This window comes from Podarcis filfolensis, assembly GCF_964270895.1.
Source record: "Podarcis filfolensis genome assembly, chromosome: 9".
In the NCBI taxonomy this organism is placed as follows: domain Eukaryota; kingdom Metazoa; phylum Chordata; class Lepidosauria; order Squamata; family Lacertidae; genus Podarcis; species Podarcis filfolensis.
The window spans coordinates 1,193,266-1,213,469 of NC_139610.1; the positions used below are offsets into that span (position 1 = coordinate 1,193,266).

The following is a 20,204-nucleotide window of genomic DNA, read 5'->3' on the forward strand; positions in this document are numbered from 1 at the left end:
AGAAAACCACAGCAAGAGTATTGCAAGTTTAAAACTGCAGATCATACTTCAAAAGCTGACAGGAGAGATTTCTATAATCTATATTAATTGGCTCATCTGGAAGAGAATGCCATGATCTGGCCACCACTACGGAAAAAGCTATATCTTTCGAACCCATCGCCTTTATGATCAAAGCAGCTCTTTTGCCAGACAGTTGCCTATTGACTCTCTTCTGCCCCCCCCCCCGTGTTTCTGCCTCTTTCCCAATGCCCCACAGGCAATGCTGGTTGCCCTGGTGGTTCTGGCTTTCTCTGAGAAGGCCTCCCCTCCATCTCATCTCTCAATCGCAGCAATGTCTGGGTCAGATTCCTTCCCACCCTTTAGAAACAGGCAAATTTCTGCTCTCATGCTGAGGCCGCCCGTCTCAGCGTTTCCCAATAACAAAATACAGCAGTGCCATCTTATGCACGACTACTCAGAAGTAAGCTGCATTGAGCTTAATAGGACTAATAATAATAATAATAATAATAATAATAATAATAATAATAATTTATTATTTATACCCCACCCATCTGGCTGGGCCTCCCCAGCCACTCTGGGCGGCTTCCATAGAAACCAAAAATACAGTAAAATATCACACGTTAAAAACTTCCCTGAACAGGGCTGCCTTAAGATGTCTTCTGAATGTCAGGTAGTTGTTTATCGCTTTGACATCTGCTGGAAGGGCGTTCCACAGGGCGGGCGCCACTACCGAGAAGGCCCTCTGCCTGGTTCCCTGTAGCTTTGCTTCTCGCAATGAGGGAACCGCCAGAAGGCCCTTGGCGCTGGACCTCAGCGTCCGGGCAGAACAATGGGGGTGGAGACGCTCCTTCAGGTATACTGACCGAGGCCGTTTAGGGCTTTAAAGGTCAGCACCAACACTTTGAATTGTGCTCGGAAACGTACTGGGAGCCAATGTAGGTCTTTCAAGACTGGTGTTATATGGTCTTGGTGGCCGCCCCCAGTCACCAGTCTAGCTGCCGCATTCTGGATTAGTTGTAGTTTCCGAGTCACCTTCAAAGGTAGCCCCACGTAGAGTGCATTGTAGTATTCCCTGGCAAGTGAGTATAGAAGTTCAGCCTGAATGTTTGAGATCCCCATGCTGCAATAACCCAGTGGAAGTATCTGGCCAGAAGTTATAAATATTCCTTTGTACTCCTGGGCATTGTAAATTTGCGTTTCAAGACATTTGGCCACATTTGCAAGAGATATTTGCAAAAGAGGTCTCTTTTCTTTCCTCCCCGATCCTCTCTGTATTTTCCACTACCAATCACCCTGCCTGATTTTCCTGCTCAGTTTCCCTGGTGGCTTCAGATAAAAGGCCAGATCCAGGATTGTGTATGGCAGAATATGATGGCAGAATCCTCGGGCGAGAGAGAGGACAGGACCACTTCAGACAGCAAGTGATGGGCCACATTTAAAAAAATAAATCAAAAATCCCCTTGATTGTTGGCAGAGGGAAATGCACAGCAGATTGAAAGCTAGTAAATAATAATAATAATAATAATAATAATAATAATAATAATAATAAAATAATTTTGTATACCACCCTTCATCCATTAATCTCAGGGCAGTTCACAGCATAAAATTACAATATAAAAAACACAAAACACATAATAAAAATGTATTTAAGATAAAAACAAAAACAAACCAATAATGGGGGGAAAGAAAGCCCAGTACAGTCCTTATCCTGCTGTGCTACTTTTCTGCTTGTGGGGCTCTTTTTCATGGTTTTCAAGGTTAGATGGCCATCTGTCAGGGATTCTTTAGTTGTGATTCCTGTATTGTGGGGGTTGGACTAGATGACCCTTGAGTTCTAACCCTACAATTCTATTAATATAGATATAAGGTTCCTAGGTCCATTCTCCAGCTGAAGAGCATGGATGGGCTGCCATATCTTGAAATGCTAAAAAGAGGACAGTCCAAGTCACTGCCAGCCCAAGCCGGGGAAAGAGGTGCTGGGGAGGGCTGAGCTGCCTGAGCCCAACCCCCCCCCCCAACCCCCAAATCCAGATATTTCCTTTAAAATGTAAAAATCTGCCCAATTGGGCATGTTGGCCCTCCCAAAGATGCCATGTCTGGGTTTTCCTGGCAACCCTAACAGATGTGAAATCTGTGGACCCACAGCATGAATGGGGAACTGGTGGCCCCCCTGATTTGTTCACTTACATTGTATGTTTTTAAATCTCTATCTCACCTTTTGCCCAAGGAGCCCCTTGGCTCTCCCCCTCCCCATTTTATTCTTGCAGCAGCCCTGTGAGGTAGGCTGGGCTCTGATTGTCTCAAGGTCACTCAGTGAGTTTTATGGCTCCAGCCCTGTAACCCTTACACCACACTGTCAGTGCTGTTGGATGGTGACTCCTCATCATCCCTGGAGCTGGAGCTGATGAGAGCTGCAGTAGAAAACATTTGGGAGGCACCAGGTTGAAGAACATTGAATTAGAAGGCGGCTTCTTCCCATTCTAGCAAAGGGAGTATTAATTGCTTGACTTTGGCCATTTACACTATACAGTGGAACCTCGGGTTACGTACTGTCCTCCTTACGAACGCTTCGGGTAACGAGCTCCACTAACCCAGAAGTAGATGCTCCTGGTAGCAAACTTTGCCCCGGGATGTGACAACAGCTCCCAGAAATCTACCGGGGGGTGGGCATTGTGAAGTAGTGTCATCTTTAGCGCAGGTGAGGCTTTTGCTTGTGTGCTGCTTGAATTTCAAGGGAAAGACGATCATTTAGAAGGTCCTGTGTTTAATCTTCCATGGAAGGATGTTGGTCTCTAACCTGAGACTGGACTAAACCAGACCCTCCCGGTGTCCCTATTTCCCAGGGATGTCCCAGATTTATAGAAGCCGTCCTGATATCTTATTTGATCCTGGAATGTCCTGCTTTTCCTTAGGATGTCCCTATTTTCATCACAGAAATGTTGGAGGGTATGGAGTTATCTGACCCCTGAGCCATCTAAAGGCAGCCCTGTATAGGGTTTGTTTGTTTGTTTTAAAAAAGTTCAGTCTTTTATTATGTTTTTAATATATGTTAGGGCGACACAGTCAGATGAGCGGGGTATAAATAGTAAAATGATGATGATGGAATAGTATGTCCCTATTTTTATTGGAGAAATGTTGGAGGGTATGCTAAACTGAAAATGAGAACAGAGCATCAAAAAGTGCCAACCTTTGCCCTCAGCTCGAGGCACCACGAACATGCCAGGATTAAACCTCTTGCATGGTCACAGAGGAATAAAAGGATCTGTTTCAACTTTGGATAAGGAATGAGAGGGCAACCAACAGGCTTCACAAAACACATGGCATTGAGTGGGGGGAGGGGAGAGGTGGGCCTGGCCTCATGAGCTTGTGGGACCCCAGGGAAGCTCACCTGGCGCCTTTGTTACATATCTTTAGGCTCCAGGTGAAAATCTTCCTCTTCTCCTAGGCCTTTGGCCAATTAAATAATCTGTGGACTTTTAAACTGGGGGTGGGAATTGTTTTTATGTGTAATTATGGTACGTCTTTTTGTGGTTTTATATTATAAACCACCTTGTGATCTTGGGATGAAGGACAGTATAAAGGTAAAGGTACCCCCCCCCGCGACCATTAGATCCAGTCGCAAACGACTCTGGGGTTGCGCGCTCATCTCGCTCTATAGGCTGAGGGAGCTGCCGTTTGTCCACAGACAGCTTCTGGGTCATGTGGCCAGCATGACTAAGCCACTTCTGGCGAGCCAGAGCAGCGCATGGAAATGGCGTTTACCTTTCCACCAGAGTGGTACCTATTTATCTACTTGCACTTTGACGTGCTTTTGAACTGCTAGGTGTGCAGGAGTTGGGATTGAACAACGGGAGCTCACCCAGTTGCGGGGATTCGAACTGCCAACCTTCCGATCGGCAAGTCCTAGGCTCAGTGGTTTAGACCACAGCATCACCCGCATCCCGATAGAAATTTAATAAATAAAATAAACAATAAAAATAAATTATCTTGGTCAGTGCCTGCTAAGCTTTGCCCTTCTAGAGATTGCTGAATGAAAACTGCCATCCTCCCTGGCCATGTTGGCTTGGACTAGTGGGAGTTTGGCAACATCCAGGGGGCCATCAGTTCCAGCCCCCACCTCCAGAGCTGATGTTACTGGCTCTGCTCTAGAGCAATGGCCTTTCTCCGCAGGAAGGCTACTGGATGCGTCCTTTGCTAAGTGGCATGTGAGCTGCAGCAGTAACAGCTCCCCAGGGAGATGCTTCAAAAACAGAACACCTGCAGCTCAAGTCCCTTCTCCGCCAATGGCAGGAGGAAGCGAACGCCGGGCAGCCCAGGCGGGCTCTTGAGGCCGGCATCTGCCTCCTCCCATCTCTCAGTTCCCGGGCTGCCTGCTGTCACTTGGGAGACTCAAGTCACGTGAGGGAAGCAGTCAGGTTTGGCTGCCGTGACTTGCTCTGGTTTAAATTAAATGTCGGCACTTTCCTGTGATTACTTTTTACTGTCATGCAGCCCAATGTGAATTCTCCCTTCATCATTATCATTGCTGACATTATATTTTTATTTATTTATTTCTGTTGTCATCACACAGAGTCTAGTTCTTCAGGAAAAGCAAGTGAAACAGAGCGGAGCTTGTGGGATTTAGCCAAGAGGGGTGTCTGCTTATGCTTTGCTGGGAAAGAGGGCAGAGGAGGACGCTGTTTTGCATGCAGTTTGCATGCGCTAATGTTTATGTCTGGATGCAAATTTAGAAAGAATCGCTATGATTTAAGTGGGGAAAACCGTGACCCGTGTGCCACCTGAGTGTTGCCAGGGGCTCACTCTTGATGGCCCCCTGGCTCTCCCTTCTTTATCTTTAAACCTTAGGTCTTTCTTTAACTGGATTTGGACCCAGCTGCCCTTCCAGTAGAGAATGGACTCCCCCCGCTCACTGCCCCCATTTAAATACAGTGGACCCATCGCATGGTGCGCCTGCTAAACAAATTTCTACCATTTACCACAGGCTACCTTGTGGGGGTCTTGTGCGAGGGAAATCTCAGGCAAGAGCTGATCAGACGTGTCGTTCTTCTCCAGAGCGCTGGCAGCAATGGACCAGGCTGCGCATTGGAAATCTTTGGTCTCTAACTGGCTCATGGAGTATGCAGGCATCGGATTCAGGAATTAACAATCACTACAATTTTCCACACCACACTTTAAAAAAAGAAAGGCAGCAAAGATCTGGAAGAAGGGTAACTCCAATTCTGAGTGAAGAGCAAAAGGGTTGTACATTCAGTGCAAACCAAGCACTCTTGGTTCACATAATTCACTTTGAGAAATTATTCTAGGAGTGTTTCTTCCCCATTCACTACAGTGTGGAAGCTAAAAATGGCTATAACTTCCTCCTTCCTTTTAACATAACTGGATGAAATCTGCTGGCATATCAGACCCTTCCAAGTGGATTCCCTGAAAATGTCTGTTGGCCTGCGGAATGCTGGTCCAAGCAGTACAGGTTTGCAGGCCCATGCAGAGCTTGTCAGAGACCCAGGGCGGGAGTCTTGTTGGAATAAAGTTATAAACTCAAGTAAAACAGCAGCTAGTCCCTGGCGGGGGGCCCCATACCAACTTAGCCCTCTGAGGCCTGTGGCAAGTGTACCCACCTGCCCCCCCCAGCATGGGCCTGCTGGCTTGACATTGGTGGTGGAGAACTTCTGGCCCAGAAAACGGCTCCATTTGTAGCCCAGCTGAGCATAATGAGCTCAGGTCATCGTGAATTTTGAATACTTGAGCCCCTAACGTCCCACTGAGAGGGAGATATGGGTGTGACCAGATCTATATTCCTGTCTTTTGCTTCCATCCAGATGGTTCCCTAGCAGTTATAATGAGACCAGCTTCTCACTGGAAAAGTGGGAGGAGAAGGAAACAGGCTGGAGAAGAATGGTCTGAAGGGGAGAAAATGACTGGTTCCTTTGGGTTAGCAAAGGCAGCACATGCATCCCCAAAACAGCACCTTCAAGACCCAGAGTAGAGGTAGCCCATGTTGTGATGTTCAGATATTGTTGGACTACAGTGCCCATCATCCCTTACTGTTGGCCTTGCTGGCTGGGAAGGAAGGAAGCTGTAGTTCAACAGCATCTGGGCGGCCCCATGCTGGAGCCCACAGGACCACTTCTTGGCTGAAGCTGATCATGTCTGACTTGGGACATTGCCTGGATGGGAGACCTCTGGGGAACTGCAAGCCAGACACCTTGGCTTCTGTGTGTGTGTGAAGGCTCACAGCTCGATTCCCTCTTTCCCTCTTTATTCATTTTGTCTTGGGCATTCTATATGCCACCCAATTAGCCATGTCCTCTGGGCGGTTCACTGCTGTGAAAACAATGGGACGCTGCTCCTCTCCAAAGCGAGGCAACGTCAGCGCCACAACACAGTGCTTAGGACAAACAAAGGCAGAGAACAGTTGGCATTTTTATCTAATCCATTTTATTGTTGAATGAAACAATAACGGCAAATATGGACAAAGCCATAAATAATGTAAACTCAAACAAGCGAGAGACACAGAGGAGAAGGGGAGAAAATATTTGTATGGAAGTAAAACCAGCCTGGAGGCAGGGAGGCTGCAAGAATGATCATAGCCAGAGCTCCCCCCCCCCAACACTCTCTCTCTCCCTTCCTCCCACCCTCCCTCTCATTTCATCCTTTCTCTCTGCATTTCCCTGGGGCCATACTTTTTTGTTATTAGGTGTATCTTGACAATAACCCAGGGAGTGACAGGAATCTGACTTTTCAGGGGAAAATCTCTGCAAGAAGAGACAGGTGGGGAAGAGAAGAGTCTGCTGCTCCTTTCTGTATCGTCAGCTGCAGCAGTGTCACCTTCAGAAGCCAGGTTCCGTATCACAGCCTTTCCCTCACTGCCCCAAAGCAAAGCGATGGTGCAGCCAGTGGGGGCCTTGAATGGCTGCAGAGGGAGGGGTGAGCATGCTCTAGCAACCAACCAGGTCTCCTTTGGCTCCAGCGAAAGAAAATGCAGGTATTGCAGAGCAGAGAGACACCCGGCTGCTGTGCTTGGCAGAACGGCGCACTGTTGCCATGCTCCAGCTGTTCTGGTTTTATCTGTTTTCCAATGCCTGTCCCTGGTGAGTAGCAATCCCTCAATTTGGCAGCAGAACGAGTAGGCAAGGATATAAGAAAAGCTTTGTTCGACTGATCCAAAGGTCCATCTTGTTCCCACCATGGCTGATCACGTGCTGAAATGGGCATAACTGCAGTAGCCCTCACATGTCCATGGTCCTCAGAAACTGGTATTCAGAGACATACTGCACCGGATACTGGAGAAAATGCCTAGCCAATATGACTAGTAGTAATTGATAACTTATCCTCAATAAGTTGGCCTAATCTCTTTTTAATGCCATCCAGGTTGGTGGCCACTGCTGCATCTTGTGGCAGGGAGTGCCACAGTTTGCCAATGGGCCATATCCATACTCAGGGGTGAATAGCAAGACACAGAAAGTTGTTTGAAAATTGGCCTATGCTCAGTGAGTTGAGCTGGTCAGACTGAACATTAGGGCATGCAGGAACTTTCAGGACAGTTTTCAGAGATGGCTGAACTGTGTTGCCTTACCCTGTGAATGCCCACTTGGCCACCTCAGTCAGTGCAACTGGCGCTTCTACAAATGCCACATGATGTTAATTCTCCACTTTTATTGGTGGCAGTCCAACTCTCTGGAACTCCCTGCCCATTGACATTAGGCAGCCGCCATCAGTACTTTTTTCTGCCCTTGCTAAAAGCTTCTACCCAGACATTATCGTTATTTTAGTTTATAATGTATATAATTTGTTGGCTTTATTTTTATTAAAGCTTGTTTTTAACTGACATTTATTGACAACATTAGCGTATATTTTACGCTATTTGCAAACTGCTTAGAGGTTTTATTTACAATTAAACAATATATGAACCCTGTTAAAATAAAGAAGCAAAGCAAGATAGCCACAAATTGGCAAAGATCTCCTTGCTTTTGCATGTTCTCCTTGCAAATATGTGAAAACACCCAAGAGGCTTGTGGCTGCTTTGAAGAGATGCACAGAAAGCTCAAAGGTGGTGGTAGCTGCAGCAAGAGTGTCAGGAACGTGGCCCTCCAGGACCAGCAGAAGGGTGAGCCTCAGAAAGTGAACAAAAGGCAGAAGGGTTAACTTCAGAGCTAGCAGGTCATAGGCTGAAGGTTCTGGTGAGGGAGAAGGAGTGGTTTCCAAACTGACACCCACAGCCCTCCCTTCACACTCCTAGCTCAGATGAAGAGGCAGGGCTGGAAGAGGCCAAGGAGAGGCCAGGCTGCCAGCAGATAAGAGAGAGACTCTGTCCACTGCCAGTGGAGAAGAGCCGATGGCGAGGTTCTGGCATAGATCCTGTTGGAAGCGGAACTCGGATTCAGATTAGAGCATCTATTGTTGCGTGTGAAGCCCCGTTCGGGATGTTTGTTTCTATAATAAAAACTATCTTGAACTGACAGGAATCTGGTTACAGGTAGGTAGCTGTGTTGGTCTGCCGTAGCCGAAACAAAATAAAAAAAATTCCTTCCAGTGGCACCTTAGAGACCAACTAAGTTTGTTATTGGTATGAGCTTTCATGTGCATGCACACTTCTTCAGATATCTTGCATGCACACGGAAGCTCATACCAATAACAAACTTGGTTGGTCTCTAAGGTGCTACTGGAAGGAATTTTTTTATTTTGCTTTGACAGGAGTCTGCTTACTGCCAGGAAGCTGGCTAGTTACCAGGGATTGTTACTGTATAAGGAGTGAGTCCAACTCACTGTCACACAGATAGGCAAGCCAGCTGACCCAGTGGCGTAGCATGGGGGGTGCAGGGGGGGCCGGCCGCACCGGGCGCAACATCTGGGGGTTAGGGCAAATCCACGGGTTAGGGGACGCAAATCCACGGGTTAGGGGGTGCAAATCCACGGGTTAGGGGGCGCAAATTATTTGCCTTGCCCCGGGTGCTGACAACCCACGCTACGCCACTGAGCTGACCTGCCTTGAGCTGAGCACAAAACACACCTTTGCATAGGCAAGTTTGGGAAAGGAAGCCTCACCTTGAACCTTATTCCTAGGTCTGCACTCAAATCAAAATGGGGCCCATTATTGGAGCAAGGGAAATCTCAAAGCAGTTTGCAACAAATCCAGAATAAAACATTACTGAAGGAAGTAAAATATAAAATATATCTTCAAAACAACCTAATGAACAGGAAACAGAAAGTCAAATATATTTAAAACAGCATAGTTAACAAGGGAATAAGATGATATCATGACCATGGAACTGATCTGCTGCTGTTGCTTCCGATCCTGCCAAGGGCGGTTCATGGCAGGAGACGGCTGTGGAAGCTCAGTGACCTGGGTCTGCACTAAGAGGCAGACCAGATGGCCTCTGGCTTCTTCAGAAGCCTCTGCTTGCAACCCAGTAACAGTTTTGACCCATAACCTGTGGTTTGGTGGTAGGCCAGGCCTTTGACAGAGCGCAGCTTGTCTCACTCTATGTGCATCCACCAGGCATTGCTGGGATATCCCCATGGATGGAACAGGGATTGTTTTGATGGAGCATCACCCATCTGAAACATTCGCCTCATTCATGTGACGTAGAGCATTCTGAATGAAAAACTGAAGGATCGTCCTCTGACAGGTTATCTCTGTATTGCTAAGCTGTGCTCACACCCTATGTATCCAACAATCCTTAGCTTGGAAGTAAAGACACTTGTGTACATCTGCAACTTCCCTGTTGTCACACAAAGATCATGACCTGCATGTCTTTGTGTGAGTGCACATATACACATTGCCAAGCAGAGGCAGCTCCAGAAAAACTAGTTTGAAGTAGCGAAGACCAATATTCCTGCATCGAGCAGGGAGTTGGAACCGATATCATAGAAATTCAAATCTATGATTCTGACTGTTAAGAATGCAATCTGTATCAGACTTTAATAAACTGTCAATCAGGCATGGAGGAGAAAACCGGTTGGTTCACTTTTTGCAGCGGACTGATCTCATTCACTGGTCCTCAACTTGCAGATGGATCAGAAGACATTATCAATCCAGTTACTAATCAGATCAATGACCTATTGAAACCCTTTTGGTATGCAGAGTGAGCAGCTTTTCAGCTAGCAGAGCTGTCTTGTTGCAAGCTCACACAAAGAGATGCTTGTTGGTAAGAAAAGCACAAGGTGGTTTCTTGCAGGAGATGCATGGCTTGGATAGAATCAGAGTCACAGAATTATAGAGTTGGGAGGGACCCCAAAGGTCAGAGAAGAATACGGCAGCCATGCTTTCACCTTTATTCTCTCTGAGGACAGTTAAATGTGACTTGCCACCTTGAGGCTTGAGAAGGAAGTGGGAGGAGGAGGAGCAAAAACATGATGCAGCCTGAGAGTATCGGTATAAAAAATGTGGAGATAAAGAGGTCAGCTTGAGAGGTTAAAGATACAGGGATAGTATGGGAAACTGGAGGTCCCTAATCTTTGGGTTAACCCCATGCAAACCCCTCTTCTTCAAACGGAGTTGCACCCAAACATGCAACAGTTACATATGTCTCTCCTAATTTTGTGATGCAGAGTTGGCCCTCTGAAAGTGTGCACAAAATATGTATTATATGTAAAAGAAATTACCTTATAAAGATGTACAAACTGCATACATTAGGGTGAAATGCATTGAAAAGCATACCCCCACAAATGCATGTTTTAGGTTATGTTTGCATATAAAATGTATACAACTTCCAAAAAAAATTCTGGGGGGATGATGCATTCACTTGAAAAACAGAATAAAGTGGACATAGCATTCAGCAAAAAAATAAAATAAATGGGAAAGGGTGGAAATGAGCAACATGATCCATCTGTAACTGCAAATTGGAAAGTTGGGGAGTTAATGCAGGAACAGGATATTTTGGGCTGTCACCTTTGGGACCTATCACTGTTGGCCTTCTTCTTCTCTGTTGGCCTTGATCAGTGGACATTCATTTGCCAATAGCCTCTCCTGAAGCAGCTTGGGAAGGGCTGCTGCCCATGGGGTGGTAGGGGGAAAGCAGGGAGAGCAGCAGGAGGTGGGAGGGGCTGGCTCCGTCCAGACTGAGGTGGGGGGGTGCTGCCCCATTTGCCCCAATGGACCAGCACCACTGGGTAGGGTAACATTCACTGTTTCCTCTTTAAGGAACACAGGGTGTTTCTTGCATGGTTTAATCTCACAGTGGGCCTGTCTCTGCTTCTTCTGGAATGGCTGCAATGTATGGGACAAGAGCCCTTACCTGGAGAGGCAGGTGGGAGTTGATGGTGGCAATACTGAGCGGCAAGCAGTAGGAGCCTCGGGGCTGTGGCTGCGGGATCCTTCTGGGAGTTGATATCAAATACTTAGATACACCAGTGGTTTTTCAGTTCTGCTTCTACGAAGAGAGGTGGGCAGAAAAGGCTCAATGGAGCCTCTCAGTGGCAGGAAATGTATGGCTGTGGCTCTGGGACACACAAGACTGCTGGGTGGTTGCAAATAGGGGCCTGTCACGGTCTCCTTTGTCACCATCATGCAGTGGCAATGATTTTCCTGGTTCCAAATTGCTGCCTAACCATCTTTGTTTCTCTGTATTGTGTTGTGTTTAAGTCCCCCAGAGCCCCAGATTTGGACTAGGAATGCAACCTAACAGGCTCAGAATCAAAGAGACTATTCTTAAGGAGCTTACAGTCTTAGGTTTATTGGAAACAGGTGGCTAGTTATGTCCAGATTGTTGTGGGTATGTTGGAGGGGGGCAAGAAGAGAAAATTGCCCTCTGCCCTGAGTGCTCACTGGAAGGACAGATCCTGAAGCTGAGGCTCCAATACTTTGGCCACCTCATGAGAAGAGAAGACTCCCTGGAAAAGACCCTGATGCTGGGAAAGATGGAGGGCACAAGGAGAAGGGGATGACAGAGGACAAGATGGCTGGAGAGTGTTCTTGAAGGTACCAGCATGAGTCTGACCAAACTGCAGGAGGCAGTGGAAGACAGGAGTGCCTTTCGTGCTCTGGTCCAGGTGGTCATGAAGAGTCAGAAACGACTAAACAACAACAACAATGTGAAGATCAGAAGGGCTGGCACAAACTAGTGCTTTCACGAAAGCAGAATTGTAGAGTTGGAAAGGACCTTAAAGGCCTCCTAGTCCAACCCCCTTACATAGTGCAGGATCCGCAAGGCAGGATGCGCCTGCAGCATTCCTAAGGGATGGCGGTCCAGTGAAGGAAAGGCAGCCACCTCCCAAGGCAGCCTGGGCCCACTGCTAAACAGATTTGCCTCTCCATGCAGTGCTGCATTTTAAGAAGGACACAGAGAAACCGTAGGGGGCTCAGGATCGCAAGATGTCTGAAAACGAAGTCCTACGAGGGAGGATTGAAAGCACTGGGGATGTTTGGCCTGGAGAAGAGAAGATGAAAGGGAGTCATGGTGAGGGCTGGGGGAGAAATTTGATCCAGTTTACATTTAAAGCCGAACTAAATTTATTATTTATTGCATTTATATCCCACCTTTTTCCTCCAAGGAGCTCAAAGTGGCATCCATGGCTTTCCCCCTCCATATTTAATTCCCCACAATAACTGGCCCTACTTCATGGCCAAGTAGGGATTGGAACCCTAGTCTCCTCCTGGTCCTAGCGAACCAAAGCACAGCTGTGCTTCAAAATTCGCACTCCTCTGAATTTTGCAATGCAGTTCTGCAGTCAAGTAATGTGTACAGAACTGCATATACTCTGGGGATTTGTGCCAATAAATGCATAAATTAGTGAAAATAACACGCAAACATGCATTCTGTTGTGGGAAATTACTTCACCCCAAAAAAGTCATATTGTGTGAAATTGCGCACAAAAATTTGTATTGGGAGAAATTCACGCTAAAATGCTGATGAATTTTCCATGAGAAGTTCTTTTAAAAAAGGAAAAAGCACAAATTGGCATGGAAATGTGGAGAACCAAACCTAGGATTGCGAAGAATGAAAAACCAGGAGAAAGCAAAGTCGGGACAGCAGTCTCTCAACATTAGAAGGACTTCTCACTCAGAAGATGACACAATACCCTCTCGTGCTCAGCATGACTGGGTGACATGCCCCAGCCCCAGGTTAGGAAGTCTGGACTAATCCTTGGAATTTGGGTAGTCCTGGACCTTAGAATTGCCCAGAAAACAGTCTGGAAAGGTTTGGGCAGTTTCTAGCTCTGGGAAACTGAAGGAGGAATCTCCAAGGTATCATGTGGAACCTTGGGAAAGGTTGGGAAAACAGCAACAGTTTCCAAAGCCAGTGCAAGATCTGTGGGATCCCCTCCCTTTTCCTCAGTGTTGGCCTGGACCAAAGCACCAGTTATGTTAGTGCATTTTGTAATTTTATATGCTGTGTGCCCTTGCTGCTCAGCTGAACCCTTGTAAATGGCCTCTTGTGACTTTGCTGCTATTTTTATTGATTCTAGTCTAGTACAGGCAGCGACCATTTTGCATGTCTCCGATTGATGCGCACACACTTGTCACTGCCGACCTGGAAGTGGCCGGGAAATGGGGAGGGCTTCTGCGCACTTTGCCGACACACATGGGGGTCAGGAATGGAACCCCCATGCAAAATGGTCCCTTCCTGTAATGATTTGGAGTGGATTTCTGTTTAATAAACATTCACTGATAATTAATGTTATTGTGTAATATTCTAAAAGGATTAGGAGGAAGTGGGGCAGATTGATACAGAAAAATTCAATCTCATATTTTATGTAACAAAAATGAGTCAAATAATATTTTTTTTGCTTGATGCATGGCATAACTAATCAATATTATAATAGCAATCAAAAGAACCATTAAAGTTAGAAGATAATGAGAATATAATGACCAGTAAAAAAATGGGTTTTGTATCATTCTGCCCCACCTACGGGGCACTTTAATACATTGGACGGGGCACTTTGATACAAAGCGTAAATTGTATGAGAATGGTAATTATTTTCAAAAATTTAATGAAAAAACAAATTTTATTGTGAGAGATCAGAATCAGCCTTACAATTTGTTACTTAAAATCTAAATTACGTATCAAAACTAACAGTGTTTCACACATATCATAGACTTTATGGCAGGTTTTCTTAACAAAACATCAAAACTTATATTAATCTTTCCTCAAACACCTATCCATTTTAAAATAAACTTTGGAAAAACTTAGAAAGTATAAGAACTCACATTAGGTAGTCAAAAAATAGTAATTTAAACAAAATGCTTATAAAAAAATAAGATAATTACTTAACATTTAGCTTCTATTGCACATTCTATCCACTTAAGTCAATAGGAAAAGTATAAAGAGATGATGTTTGAGATGTGCCCTTTGGGAAATTTGGTTTCGGCTCTAGCAAAACAACATCCTTGAAATCAACACTTGCCTTACCTTCTACAGTGGGGAAAACAAACATACAAGATCCTGGTTTTTTCCTAAGATATGACACTTGATAATCGTCATATTATATTTAGAAATGACTTTGGCCACGTAGTAAACAGTTGTTGTTTTTTCAAATTTAATGAGTTTAGAGATTTCATGCAAACTTGTCTATTGGGGCACTATTGTACATTAGCGGGGCACTTTTATATGTATCAATGTGCCCCGTGTCTTGGTGTATCAAAGTGCCCCAACAGACATTTTCAAAAAAACTAACAATTATTAATAAAATCACTTGTAATCCTCATTACTGAGTGGAACAACTTATCTTTGGTATTTTTACATCTTAAGTAAATGACGTAAAACAGTGTTGGAACACTTTTACATTCCACATAATTTTTTAGTTGGCCGTGCTAAAAACACACCTCCTCTCATCAAACGCCAACAGCAAACTGGCGGGCAGCACAGGCGCAACTGTTATACTCACACATGTATAGACACGTTTTAGTGATGTCGTGGCACAAATAACATTTCTCAAAATTGAAATATTGTTGGTGTATCAGTGTGCCCCATGTATCAATATGCCCCTCTTCCCCCTACTGAATACTACTTTACTTGATAAAAGTTGCTTATTTTAAAGTCATATTTTTTATTATGACTTATTTGCATTGGATCAGATTTTTATAAGGCATGTGACCTTTGATGTTGTTGCTTCTACAGCTTGTAAATGGCCTTGCGTATAGCAATATAAAAAGGCAATGAACAAATCAAAGGCAAAAATGAAATGTGGGCTGGGGACTCTTCATGGGATGGAAAATGCACTTGTCTGTGTTGAGAGGACGAATGCTTTCCTGGGCCTCTGTTTTAATGTCCACTTGGCTGTTTCTCGGTCCCATCCGCTCCTCCCTGTGGCTCATTCCTGGCACTCCCATCAGCCTCTCTCGCCTTGGTATCTCAGCACCGGGGCTCTGTAGCTCTCCACCAGGTGACAGATGCAACAGTGTTATCAAGATGACTTTAAGACTTCTTCACACTGCCGGTAATCTGGCTGCGCTCACAATGTCAAGTTAATCAAGCTGTATCAGTGCTCACCTGTCGTTGGAAGTGTTGCCGTGTTGGCCAAGAACACCTTTCTGTGCCCATGAGTTATCGGAAGTTATCGGAACATCAGTTCTGCGATGTTCTGACTGCCTGAAGTGTGCTGGGCGATAACTGTGGCTTAGCGATGCTGTCTGCAGATAAACCGCTAGGACATAGTGATTTGTGCCCGTATTATGGCTCATGTGATCCTGCTCCAGAGCTGCAGCGCAGATGATACGACACCAGCCCTTTGCATAATTAAACAGCAACACATTAATTGGGAGGTTATTTTAGGGGATGTGCCATGAGAATGCAAATCTTTCTAGCAGAATCATCCCCTATCTAAATTAATAAAAACTAGCGTAAAGCTGTTTTCAAGAAAAGAAACAGCTTTTTACTCATGCTTCTGGTGGCTTTGCCTCTCTGTCTTGTCTTGTTGCTGGGTAGATACACTGTTGGTGGCAGGACTTCACTTCTGCCTGCCTTAGAAGAGCATGGGGCCCTCCAGCTGTGTTGGACTACACCTCTCATCCTCCCTCACTGCCGGCCTTCTTGCATGCGGCTGGTCAGAGCTGTAGATCAAAACATCTGGAGGGCAGCATGAAGGCTATCCCTGTCTTACCCTCCAGATGTTTTGATCTACAGCTCTGACCAGCTTCCTTCTGGCTTCCTTCTGGCTGCAAATGATGGTTTAGGCTGCGTTGCTTTCCTCAGCAGAGCATTTATGCAACCTGCTCTGTATTCCAAAACTTGTCTCACATCACTGTTCCACTTCAAGGTTTCTTCACAGGAAGGTGAGGATTTCATCAGAGGGACTGTTTCATTCAACCGGGTCCTCTCACCCTTGTTCCTGGGCCATATCACTCACTTCGTTGGGGTTGGAGAAAGATAGATAGATGATAGATAGATGATGATGATAGATAGATAGATAGATGATAGATGATAGATGATAGATGATAGATGATAGATGCTAGATAGATAGATATAGATGATAGAAGCTGAGATTTCATCTTGCATATTATTTACTTCTCAAAAGTTATACCCAGACATTCAATTCAAATTTTAAAATGAAGATTTTATATATATATATATATATATATATATATATATGAAGCAAGCATTTTAAAAGGAAGGAAAAAGCTTGCAGCAGTTGTTCTAAATGAGGAAAAGCAAACTCTGCATAATGCCCTGAGATCTCCAGATGAAGGGCGGTATACAAATTTAACCACTCAATAAATAAAATAATTTGCAACCAACCAAATGTCTTGCCAAATGGAATAGTTAGATGTCAGCAAATGCTCATGGTGAACATCCCTGGGTAACACATTCCATAAAACAGGACCTATGACCAAAAAAAAGCCCTGTTCTTGATAGAATCCGACCTTCTCTTCCAAAGCAGGGGCTTCCATAGAAGATGGAGGAAGGGCTCCAAGTGCTCTCCATCTCCAAGTGCATAGGCAACATTCTGGTGGCCACTCTGGGGGTCTGCCAGGCTACGCAGGAACTCTGTGAAATGTCTGTCTTGCTCTCCCTCTTGTCTTGTGAGTATAGCTTGTGTCTGCTCCACTTCCTTCAGTGTCTCTCAAAGCCATTGGCGTACACATTCTTCCAATTTCCACTCTTCCAAATAATTATGGAGGCGTGAGAACACTTGCCAACAAATCCACTTCAGATCTCTTCTGAGGCTGCAAAATGCATTTAATGCCCGTACAAGGGCATTAATACCCTCAAATGCTGCCTGTTGGAGGCCTAATGAACTTTTAATGCCTTGGGATTATTTGCCACCTTGTTGCCTTGGAATGATGATGATGATGATGACAATAGCACCGTGCATGTGCATAGTACTTTGGAGTGTTTTCCATGCAGCACTGACATCATATCCATCATATACCAGCTACTGGCCACAATGTCTTTGTCCTGCCTCCATGGTCGGAGACATGATGCCTCTGAATGCCAGTTCCTGGAGATCACAAGTGAGAAGAGTGCTGCTGAGCTCAGGTTCTGCCGGTGGCCTTCCTGCAGGGATCTGGCTGCCACTGTGAGGATGCTGAACTCAGTGGCCTTCAGTCTGATGATCCAGCAGGGATCTTCTTATGTTCTTTGCTTTGCAAAAACAAAACAAAACTGAAAAAGGAAGGAAATTAATTGACTATAGGCATTTTTGTGTTTGGCAGGGGAACTGCCTTATGAAATTAGGAGATGTAGGGATTTCAAAGGATAGCTGTGTTCACGTATTGCTTCTGAAAGTATGGATTTTGTAGCTTTGCATTTAAACCTGAACTGAATTAATGTCTCCTCCACCTCTGCCCCTGGCACTTCCCAATGGTACCAACACTGAAGCGCCAACTTCAATAAGGCATAGATGGTGGTGGACCTTGGGGTCTCAAATTTCAGCAGTGCCCTGGGTAACGTCAACATTTGCCCCCTTCCTCTTGCCTTCCATTCTGCATCATAGTTGTGGCACCTCCTGCAGCTCCCCTGAGGTTCCGTGCCCAGTGCGACTGAATGGGTTGTGCTCCTCTCAATCCACCTCTGGAATAGGCCGTGGAGGTCTTATAGGGTTCCCCCTCCTCCTTTGAGGGTGGACCTTTCCTCCCCAAGAAAAGGAGATGCAGATCAGCCTACAGCTGAGGGTGGGCACATTTTCAGCCCAAGGCTTTCTTTGGGGCAACCTCCTAAAGAGTCACGTGCCCGTGTTGGGTGGCCCCAGAGGCAAAAGTAGCCCAGGCCAAGGAATGCAAAACTTTACTTTGCATACACATTCGGCTAGTTTCTAAGTGTTCTCCCTCTAGGAAAGCAAAGGTCCTTAGTGGAGTTCAAGGGCACATGCCAGCCAGGCAAAAGGGAAGCAAGGTGGGTGAGCAGCATGGCCTGCAGACCTTCCAACATTACTCTGATGGAAATTGGGGCACGTGTCTTTTGGTGTGGTGCTTCTGCCTGAGTTAAGTGGCTCTCACAGCAGCCAGCTGATTCGTGCAAGAGCACAGCACCACTGTAAGCGCTGGCTGCAAGGAGTGGCTCACCCACCTCCCCAAGCTTGGGGGGGTGCTGGAGGGGGGAAACAGGACATGGCTTCTGTAATTCCAGGATGCCCCAGAGAAATCAGGACACTTGAAGGGCATGGGTCTGGGGAGAGAAAGTGAGGTGACTGGGAAGGGAAGTGTCCTGGAGAGGGTCCCGAGGGGCAGACAGACAAGACTTGAGGGCCATATTGCCCCCCTGGATCTGTGGTTCCCCCACTCTGTCATTGCCTCTGAGATGCCTTCCCAGGGGACACTAGCATGTCAGCCCAAGTAACATTAAAATGACAGCAAGTGTTATTCTGCCAGTTTTCTGTAATCTGGGAAGTGACTGTGTTTAGATTGTTTATTTATTTTTAAGTGCTGGTATGCACCTCGCTCTGCAGCCCCCTGCCTGCAGGATGGAAATGACATGGTGCCAGACACCCCTTGCTGCTTGAGTCTGCCAAAGTTACACACTAGAAGAGGGGATTTTATCCACCAAACACCAATTTAGGAAGCTCATCCTTGCTTCAGGGCCTGGTGGATGTTGCACAGTGTAAGAACTAAGAGAGAGCGTTTTATTCTTTCGCTGCCTTTATGCTAGATGGTTGTCCAGCTTTTGTTGGCAATTAGCAGAAAAGGGACACTGGACTGAACTCTTCCACCATTTTGGTTGTGTGATCAGAGAAAGGCTCTAGCCACGGGCTACTGCAGGGGATGGGTTCCCACAGGCCCAGGGGCCAAATGCAGCCCTCGAACTGGCCCTTGCCACTCTCCTCAGGCCACACCTTTCACCAGCTTTGCTTGTGCTCTCCTTGGGAATATGTCCTTGAGATCTGATAATGAATTTGGCTTGCCTGGAGAGAGGATAGAGAGGTGTGAGTACGCTCCCCGCAAGTGTCCCCGGGGGGAAATGGGGCAGCCCATTTTCTCACATGAGAGCACAGACTATAAATACATATAATTTAAAAAATCTCATTCTTCAAATCACTTGCTTGAGATACAAAATAATGGCCTACAAAAAAGAGGCTTTGCAGGGCATGGCAAATGAAAACCTTGGGTCTTATATGGACAAGAAAGATGTTAGAGCCTGAGAGGCAACAGCTGAAGCCCCCCCCCCCCCCATTCCACACTGCAGCCTGCTCTCTTGGGCTTTGCACCTCAGCTCTGCTCAGCTGCCTTCGCAATTACTTATTGATCATTTCACAGAACATATTCTTTGTTGGTGGGTCACTGAGGCATGTGCAAGATGAGCGTGAGAAAATCTTATTTGAGGTGGAAGGGCCATGGTAATCTGAGATATGAAGGGGGGAGACATTCGCATGGAGATGATATTTTGCAGTCCAGCTGAATCCAATGCAGAGCTTCTTCTTTTAAGCACTCTGAAGAGAAGCGTTCCCACTGTGCTGCATTGCAAAAACTGGGTTGCCATTTGGGGGGCAAAACAAGATGAATTGTGGAATACCTGTGTGCATTTCTCACATGTGTTTAAAAATGAGAACTAAATAGCAACCATGGTAATAAGAATTGTGCTGCTTGGGGAGAGGTGTTTATTAATTTTTTCAATAGCAACAAAATGGGGGGAAAGACAATGGCGTACTACTGAATGACATAACATATGAAGTCTGCTATACGTTGAAAAGCCCAAACTTTATCAGTATACAGTGGTACCTCGGGTTAAGAACTTAATTCGTTCTGGAGGTCTGTTCTTAACCTGAAGCACCACTTTAGCTAATGGGGCCTCCTGCTGCCGCCGTGGGATTTCCGTTCTCATCCTGAAACAAAG

At 45.8% G+C, this 20,204-nt stretch overlaps 2 protein-coding genes across 6 annotated transcripts in view; one reads left to right on the top strand and one right to left on the bottom strand.

Annotated features, from left to right (window-relative positions):
• Nucleotides 1-20,204, top strand: part of LINGO1 (leucine rich repeat and Ig domain containing 1) — a 540,338-nt gene that overhangs the window by 499,017 nt on the left and 21,117 nt on the right. The gene's annotated exons all lie outside the window — the stretch shown is intronic.
• RCN2 (reticulocalbin 2) overlaps nt 1-20,204 on the bottom strand; it is an 810,887-nt gene that overhangs the window by 220,527 nt on the left and 570,156 nt on the right. The window lies entirely within an intron of this gene.